This window comes from Vombatus ursinus, unplaced genomic scaffold (assembly GCF_900497805.2).
Source record: "Vombatus ursinus unplaced genomic scaffold, bare-nosed wombat genome assembly UNPS02014239.1, whole genome shotgun sequence".
Classification (NCBI taxonomy): Eukaryota; Metazoa; Chordata; class Mammalia; order Diprotodontia; family Vombatidae; genus Vombatus; species Vombatus ursinus.
In genome coordinates, this window is record NW_020954017.1 from 177,340 (window position 1) to 177,609 (window position 270).

At 59.6% G+C, this 270-nt stretch overlaps 1 pseudogene; it reads left to right on the top strand.

Annotated features, from left to right (window-relative positions):
* Window positions 1-270, top strand: part of LOC114042020 — a 20,412-nt pseudogene that overhangs the window by 16,184 nt on the left and 3,958 nt on the right.

Here is a 270-nt window from a genome sequence, read left to right on the forward strand (position 1 = left end):
GGGGGGGCCTTTAGAACACAGAATGTCAGGGCTGGGAGGGCCCTTAGGACACTGAATGTCAGGGCTGGGAGGGCACTTAGGACACAGAATGCCAGGGCTGGGGTGGGGGACACTTAGGACACAGAATGTCAGGGCTGGGGGGCCCTTAGAACACAGAATGTCAGGGCTGGGAGGGCCCTTAGGACACTGAATGTCAGGGCTGGGAGGGCCCTTAGGACACAGAATGTCAGGGCTGGAAGGGCTCTTAGGACACAGAATGTCAGGGCTGGG